Source organism: Dermacentor andersoni, chromosome 10 (genome assembly GCF_023375885.2).
Source record: "Dermacentor andersoni chromosome 10, qqDerAnde1_hic_scaffold, whole genome shotgun sequence".
NCBI lineage: Eukaryota > Metazoa > Arthropoda > Arachnida > Ixodida > Ixodidae > Dermacentor > Dermacentor andersoni.
In genome coordinates this window covers 124710881-124718207 of record NC_092823.1, presented here as the reverse complement: position 1 = coordinate 124718207, position 7327 = coordinate 124710881, and the positions used below count along the sequence as shown (strand labels likewise).

General features: G+C 43.5%; 1 long non-coding RNA gene across 2 annotated transcripts; it reads left to right on the top strand.

Annotated features, from left to right (window-relative positions):
* Positions 1-458: 458 nt before the first annotated feature.
* Positions 459-6865, top strand: LOC126544941 (uncharacterized). 2 transcript variants are annotated; one of them, XR_011890499.1, is made up of 4 exons: positions 459-1137; positions 1757-1825; positions 2904-2993; positions 6744-6865. It is a non-coding gene; the product is annotated as an uncharacterized lncRNA (long non-coding RNA). The 2 variants fall into 2 exon arrangements; XR_011890500.1 differs by lacking the exon at positions 6744-6865 and adding an exon at positions 6562-6702.
* Positions 6866-7327: the final 462 nt, after the last annotated feature.

Sequence of the window (7327 nt, the reverse complement as noted above, 5' to 3'; positions counted from 1 at the left end):
TGCCCCTTTAGTTAACGTGCTAAAGGTGACGTAATGTGCACTTTTCAAATATTTAGGTGTGAAGTACATTTTCTTGTTTCTTTTCCATTTCAGATGTCCTGGTAGCTGCAGTCATGACGGCGAACACGACCTAATGCTCTCCTTCGACGTTCAGACTAAGTTTTCGTGTCGTCATAATAGGGCCGATCGTAAAACAGCACAATGACATCCTTTATGATGCGACACTTCAAACCATATTGCTGGGTCTGCTTAGTTTCTGGACTTGTGATTTTCCGAGGACTTCGTGCAACAGAACAACATCAGACGAACATGATTTGGAAAGCCTCCCCCCTATTTTACGCCTTCATCTGCTGTGTTCTACTCACATTGTCTCTTGTGTTCTTTTTTTATCAGATGGCTGTAGCATTCTTGATCGGCGTTCAGGTTTTCACCAGGTGGCTCTACATTCTCGTTTTCTCTGTAATCAGTTTCAAAGTTCTACTGAACGTTCTCTGCATTGCCCTTAACTCGCGCCACCTCTTCGATTTCTTCAAAGAATCGGCCAGGTACGAAAGCTCAGTAAATTTTGTGCCACCAGCATGCTGCCGGAAAACGAAAACCAGCTATTTCATACGACTTATGCATTGCCTTGCATTTGTAGGAAATTTGGGCCTTAGCAACTACCTCCTTTGTGACTTCCTCGACTACCTCGAATATCGTGGTGCCCAAGGCGTCGTCCTCAAGGTATCCTGCGTTGCCGGTGACTTCATCTTCTACGTGTACCAAATGGTTGACTTCATTGTTCTAAGACCGTGCCTAGAAGTGCTGCTGTTGTACATTCGGCAGCAGCACGAGGTTGTTCGCTGCATGATCGATGGCGGCGGCAGCTTGGTTTTCGTCAACCGAGCTATGAAAGTCGAAGAGGTTAGGATGAACCTTTGTGCTATAGCGCTGCTTAAGACGAAGCTTAACGGCATTTGGCGGTGGTCCATTACGGTCTCCGGTGGAGCCGTCCTGTTGTTTGCCTGTATCTGCACTTATACGGCGTTCGTAGAGGGGCTTTCAACGCTTCAGTCTATAATCTGCCTACTCTACACTGTTTTGTTGGTCCTGAACATTCTGGACATTACCGGATTGAGTCAGGAAATGGTCAACGAAGTGAGTATAAGGCCGAAAATATAAGCAGTTCGCGCCTTGTCACATTTCTACTTGTAAATTTGACATGTATAAAGCGGAGTGAACTTGCGTATCGTTGTGCGCGCGTGTGTGTGTTTGAGTGTGTTTGTATGTGTTTGTGTTTGTGTGCGCGCCAGCATGCGGCCGTACGGGATCACTTGGCAGAACTTGTGACAGCATGGCTCACCAGGTTCGGCAGCAAGCCTCTAAATAGCTGGAAAGTTTATTTTATCGCTCATCATCATTCATTCATTGGACAATTTAACACCACGGGGAAGCTGGCAACATATTCTATTTGTTACAAACATTTACAATATAATATAAAATAAACCAGGCCGGTTGGGCACTTATTTCAGTAGACACATCACAACTCAAAATGCGTTTCTATTTCGGTAGAACACCGTCTTCATGTGAAAGTTACTCGCTGTAGTAATTCTGTTGAAAGGGTGCATCCTTTGGCGCTTTCTAGAACTTTACCTAGCCGTCACGTTTACGGGCGTCTTTCGGTCGAGTCAAGGGCTTCATCATTCTTGGGTAGCACGTTACTTAGGCCTAAGTCCACGCAACACGAAGAACCATGTGTACTTACTGTTCTTTGCAGTTGCGAAGCATGCGACAAACTCTTCAGAGCGCTCCAACCGGCCAGCAAAACGGAGCATATTTTACTCAGGTGCGTAGTTTGTTGTCGTTATTGTTAATAAGCATGCTTAAGAAAAATTATGGGCTTTTACGTGCGTGGTTAAGAGGAAGCTTTACATCAGCAACTCTACTCTAAATACAAAGGAATCGCAACTATTACATTTTAAGAAAAGTTTGCACCCTTTGAGTCATATCTTGCCACACAACGATAAACGTTATTTGTCTTGTCCGGATTCCCTCTTTTTAGCGCTGCGATCTCGGTACTTCCCAGTAACGAACGGCATGCGCCTTATCAGCATGCCATAGAACTGCCGACAGGAAAGTAGAGGGCGCGCCGTTTTTAAGAAATGAAACGCAAGCAAGGCAGATGACGATTATCGTTGTGTGGCAGATACACACCCCAAAGCATGTAAACGTTTTATAGAGTGTATTGGCGAGGGTTGCAACTAGTAAATTTAAAATGTGAAATTGATCGACTTATGGAGGCAGCTAGGTTTTTTATTTAGCCCTACATTCCTTAAGGATTTCTTTTCTCGAATGGTGAAATAAAAAATACTTTGGTATGCCGTTTACAACTCTATTCAGCAATAACAAAATATGTCCCAATTCCGTAAACTGGGCTCATTCAGATGCATCTAAAGAGGGAAATACTAATCTGTTTTACATTATTCAGATACAAAGCATGAATTTATGAGTAGAACATTTGTAAAACAATTATAAGAGTTGTAACTCTTCACGTCCAAGTTCTAAACTTCTATACCACATTTTCCCGCTTCAAGTGCTCTAGCAGACGGCGTTTTTAGTACTGCCATCTCTATCATTGGTGCAGAGTTATCCTACATCGGGATCTTCTTTATTCGCTTTTGTACTTCCATATTTCAGAAACTTCTTGTGGAAAACTGAGGCCCTAAACTCTGTTTGTGTACAGAATATAAATATTTATCGTAAAACCCACAAATTTCCTTCAGATTGGTCTAACAGTTAAAGCATGCGTGCGTGTCATATATCTTTGAAAGTAAAATGTTATTTGCCTCTAACCAAATGCTTTCTCCTAATTGTGAACGACGGAGCGAATGACCTTGACCATGGTCATTCTTTCGTTGTTGCAGATAAGCTATCTGCGAGACACCATAAAACCCAAGGAGATGGCTGTATCTGGATCTGGCTTCTTTTCGTTAAATCTGCCATTGATTGTTTCGGTAAGTACCATTTCGCACTGCTTTTTGAAGGAATTGCTATTTGTTGTTGGACCACCTGTTATAAACTTGAGCTGTGTGAATAGCTATGTCGCGTAACGAGAATGTAGCCACTCGTATGTCTATTTGTTGGTGCATATTTAAACGAGCTACGGTGTTTATCCGAATCCAGGCCGTTCACAAATATAGGCCAACGCCCGATATTTGGAAGGTCACAAAAAGAAAGAAACATGTCCTACAATGTCATCTGGACGAATACGCCATTCGATTTTGAAAATAACATGCAAGCTTCTGATGACGTTGCACTTTTGGAGAGCACGCATTATGCGATAGGCCTGAGTTTTTTCACCACCGTGATCCAATTGGATACTGCACTAAGCCAAGTAGACTTGTCCGTCGTATATCAAAATAGACTGGCGTCTTTTTCCGAGCGACCTTTTTTACTGCACGCTTTTTTTTTCGGGCGGCTTTTTTCGAGCGACACCGGTTGTGACTTCGTTCACCCGTATGATGTCTGTTATTACGGACATTCCTTATTGAAAAAAAAAAAACACGTCTATCACATAACGGCCAAATCCAATAATCTGATATAGAACATATAGCATATTATATAAAAACCCACTTTTCACATACTCACTGACAGCAAGTAGCCTGCCGGGATTTTCAGAAAGGGATAATCTCATGGCAAGCCCTACAAATTCTCACAGAAACGGCATAGAAGCACCTACCAGATATAAAAATCGCTCGGACTCTGAAGCCCGAGTCTCTGTAGGGAATGACGCAGCCCACGTAGCTCACGTTTACAGGGCTTTCTCATAGGACGCGCCAAGGAGGACTGTTGAAGTCCCAAAAAAGCACGTCGATATTGTGCAACACTACAGGCTAGACAGAAGAACGTATCGGTCACTTAACCCCAGCCGAATTAGAAAAGAGGCAGTAAGCCTCAGGAAATTGAAAACCAACAGCTACGTCCATGGTATCCTATTGCATCGAACCTCACCTACTGAGCTTTCATACATCTAACTGCGCGTACTCTAATGTCCCAGACAACTTATGTCAAATGGTATGGGGATGTGTGAAACAATATGGCAGCGTAGACTCCCAAAGACTAACCGAAGGGTAGGGGGAGGCTAAGACCTGAAAAGACAGCGTAGCCCGATCGAACGGGCACGGCAGATGGCTATGACCTGCGGCTTCCTGGAACAAGGAAGCTGCTATGATCGAGCTCTGAAGTGTGAGAAGAATTCAAACGGGCTTCCCCTTGTCAACATAATTGCCCTCTTCTCTGAATCGACGCCGCCTCCTTCTCCACGGGGTGACACGAAATGATAGAAGCAGAAACCGAACGTCTAGATGACGTCACGCTTTTACCCGAGCTGGCACCAAGGATCGGCAAAAAGAAAAGACAGGCTCCCCTTCTGAAACAAAAGGATAGAAGAAGAAACCAGAGATCAAACGACGTCACGCTTTTTGCCAAGCTGACACCAGGGATAGCCAAAAGGGAAAGACAGGCTCCGGAGGAAGACGGCGACGATGACAGGACCGGCAGTGATTATATAAGGCCGTGGTGGCCCACGTGTTAATAAGAACCGCCCGGGACCCAGATGGGAGTCACATCCATGTATCAATCAATAGAATCTTTTCTACTTTTTTTTCATCATCAATATGCCCGGCTTCATCGTAATTTCCTTATTCCTGCGGTGAAGACCCACCTCACCCGGTCCAGATCGTATCAAGGCCGATCACCAAGGGCGCGGACTGCGCTTGCTCAGAATAAATGTTTATTCTTTCTCTACCCGCCGTGGTTGCTCAGTGGCTATGGTGTTGGGCTGCTGAGCACGAGGTCGTGGGATCGAATCCCGGCCACGCTGGCCGCATTTTGATGGAGGCGACATGCGAAAACGCCCGTGTACTTACATTGAGGTGCACGTTAAAGAACCCCAGCTGGTCTAAATTTCCGGAGTCCTCCACTACGGCGTGCCTCATAATCCGAAAGTCGTTTTGGCGCGTAAAACCCCATAATTTAATTTTCTTTCTCTTTTTCCCTCCCATATGGTATATGATGTTACTGTATATAGAAATTAATGGGAATGCGGATCTTATCCAGTACGAATTCTCTCTGCTCCATTTGTTCTGATAAAATCGGCAGCTTCGTTTTGCTCCTCGTGGCATCGATCTTATCGTGATCGGTGGTGGCTAGCGCTTGCGGCCAAATCGAATCCTCGAATCTGAGGTGGACTCCCGATTTTTGTTTTAAGAAGAGTCTCAGCCTAAATTTGAGTAACTGCGGTAAGCGAACATATGTGTGAAACCTGAGGTGTGCGTAAATGATAGTGAAGCTTGTTTCTGGAAGACATTTTATACTTAACTAAGAAACGACATAGCTCTCTTGTCTTGAATTAACTTACTCCATTGCAATTTAAAAGCAGATATGTATTGTCTGGAACTTCTCCTTAGAACTATTCTTGCTGCTATTTTTAATGTGTTGTTATTATTAAATCAAGGGCGGTGCAGGTTTTTGCTGATGTAACGCAAGGGCTCGTTGGCGCCGAGGTGTTGAGCTTGTGGAGTAACACGGGCTTGATTTGGTAACTATATAAGGAAATGTATATCAAATATGGACTGTGAAGCTGTGCGTCAGGTTCTTTGCGTTGTCATTGAGGTGGCATCGTCTTTTAACATCATATTCTGCTTGTATAAGCAATTGTTGACCGAGCGGATGAGCATTTGTCATCCACGGATATCAATTGTAGATCACTTTATTCTGTTTTAGCATGTTCCTACGTTAATACAGCGTGCCTAAACAGACGGAGATGAAAAAATGTTGCTTTCGGCAGTTGCACCAAATGACAGTCTCGTATGCCCCTACAGCAGCGGCTGGTGAAGTACCTTTAACAAGGAGCAGGGTTTCAGTGCACTCTTTTGGCAGATGCCAGTACAACTAGGCTGCTAGCGCTGCTTATTAATGCAATGAACGTTTATGCAAACCACTGAAATATAAAACCAGCATGTGTAATTTTTCGGTCCGAACGTCTGTGTTACATTTATTTTCGTTTGTGGTAGCAGTGATTGCGGTGTCCCCACGCGGCAAAGTGCAATACATAAATGTCAAATGAACTGTACATTGCTGAGCAGGTTAAGGACGGTATTTGGTCATTACTGCTGATAGAAAATGTTCTGTCAATTTTTTTGTCGGCTAAACATAAACAATGAGTACGGCCTTTGTTACTTCAAGAGTATAGTAAAGAAACGGAGACATGCGCGTTGAGCAGAAAAAAATATTAAATATGAGAATATCAGTTTATGCGATTGGAGCCCGGTCATATTTGGCCAAGCTACATATTGCTAAGCGACTCACGCTTTTACATGTGCTATATAACATTTGTCGCCTTCTGACTGCGAAGTGTTTGATGGATACTGGTGTGTTTGCTCGTAAGTAATCTTTTAATGTATTTGGCGATGTTATTAACGTAGTATTCTATTATATATATTTTAATGATACTAATAATGTATGTTTGTAATTTGGTGTGCTTGAAAAGTGTTGTATTATTGTGATACTTTTTTTTCTCAGAAACCAATACGGCTGCTGCTCTAGCAAGGCGAAGGCATTAGGAGCAGCTTGTGCTCCATTTGCGTTGGATTGCGGGCGAGCGTTGTTATGGTCAGATAAAATACAACAATGCGAAGGCCGTTCGTATAGCCACGTTCTTTCATATATATATGTAATATAATAGTTTTGTTCTCAATTTTCAGCTCGCCGGGTCAGCCATCACCTACACTGTCATTCTAGTGCAAACAAGCGAAAGTGTGAAGACAACAGCAAAGTAAAAGCACCGAACTGAGCCCAGTTTCTTTCCGCAAAGAAAGGCCTTGAAACGCCACCGCAGGTCAAACAAACGTGCGAGCGGCCATTTTCACGTTGACGTAAATGAACGCAACCAGGCCTATAACGCAGTACACTATCTTGGTTGTGGCACTGTAATCAAGGCCGGGTTTGCAGTAGGAGACGGGAGCTTTGCACTTGCAAGCCTGGACAAGCACATGCTAAATGGTAAGCGTCTGTTTCCGTCACTGGAAGGAGGCAGTTTGGACATGTTGCATCCAGCGGAATGTTTCAAGGACTTCTGCGTACATTATAACAGATAGCACAAAATAATGTCTCAGTTTATATGCAACACAGGTCTCATACAGCACACATATACTACATACCCAACCCTATGTCTTCTTAGGGCAAACCTACGTGGCAAAAAAATATGTTTGTAACGTGACGTTTGCCACACAAGGGATAAATTCTTCCGTGTTATGTAACAAAACAAAACTTACAACCTAAGATGTAG